Raw genomic sequence first — 465 nt, 5'->3', positions numbered from 1 at the left:
CTTAAGATCTATTGACTATAGGTTATATAATTATCTAAAGAGAGAAATAAATATCCAACTGTAAGTTTTTATTTATGTATCCAGGTATAAATCGTTATTCGACTATTATGTATTCAGGCGAAAGAACTATTGTCGCATTGTAATTTATTTTGACAGTCTTAATTGAATTTGCGCTGTTTTGTTTTACTGGTGTCTGGCGTATGTTAAACTACATATCATCACATGTAACAATATAACTTTCATGATTGACATAACTCCATTCGTTTATTTTAACGCATAAAAGAAAAGTCATGAAAACTTTATTATTCCTTTGTCTTCTCTTTGAAAGTAAGTTCCAATACTGATTTTTCTTTCTCTTTTTCCTATATACATCTGCTGTGTAAATACAGAAACTTTATTCATGTATTAAATGATTACAAAGAAATGAATTTACGCACACACACACACACACACACACACACACAC

At 29.2% G+C, this 465-nt stretch overlaps 1 long non-coding RNA gene across 3 annotated transcripts in view; it reads left to right on the top strand.

The window, feature by feature from the left end:
- The first annotated feature begins 65 nt into the window (after window positions 1–65).
- LOC128249804 (uncharacterized) overlaps window positions 66–465 on the top strand; it is a 7,601-nt gene continuing 7,201 nt past the window's right edge. Inside the window, exon 1 of one of the 3 annotated variants that reach the window (XR_008265922.1) lies at window positions 66–327. This is a non-coding gene — a long non-coding RNA (uncharacterized LOC128249804). The remainder of the gene's footprint in view (window positions 328–465) is intronic. The other 2 variants (XR_008265920.1, XR_008265921.1) reach the window with 2 other exon arrangements.

Source organism: Octopus bimaculoides, chromosome 18, assembly GCF_001194135.2.
Source record: "Octopus bimaculoides isolate UCB-OBI-ISO-001 chromosome 18, ASM119413v2, whole genome shotgun sequence".
Taxonomy (NCBI): Eukaryota; Metazoa; Mollusca; class Cephalopoda; order Octopoda; family Octopodidae; genus Octopus; species Octopus bimaculoides.
The sequence above is the reverse complement of the archived record's forward strand: the minus strand, read 5'-3'. Positions and strand labels throughout refer to the sequence as shown.